Source organism: Saccostrea echinata, unplaced genomic scaffold (genome assembly GCF_033153115.1).
Source record: "Saccostrea echinata isolate AGI-Se365-2 ecotype Australia unplaced genomic scaffold, CSIRO_AGI_Sech_v1 ptg000020l, whole genome shotgun sequence".
NCBI lineage: Eukaryota > Metazoa > Mollusca > Bivalvia > Ostreida > Ostreidae > Saccostrea > Saccostrea echinata.
Window position 1 is genome coordinate 7,937,501 of NW_026889769.1, and position 316 is coordinate 7,937,816.

The window sequence follows — 316 nt, forward strand, 5'->3', positions numbered from 1 at the left end:
GACTTGGAAAAACTATCGTGTATAAGGACAAAGTATTCTCAACTTTTGTAAAAGTTGACATTTCTGCATCCATGTTGGCACGTTTTATACACTTCCGAAACAATTGATAACAGACGTAAATTGATTGGACGATAATAATGGCTTTCAATAAAGCAGCCAATCAGAATTGCCAACTTATTTGCACATAATTTTATTTTCTTAGTGCACTTGCATTGACGATCGGCGGGAAATTTTTAAAAAAAATCAACAACAGGGACTTTTATTTTTATTTTGTTTTAGCCAAAATCACAGTCGGCGCTCCCATAAATCATTTAAT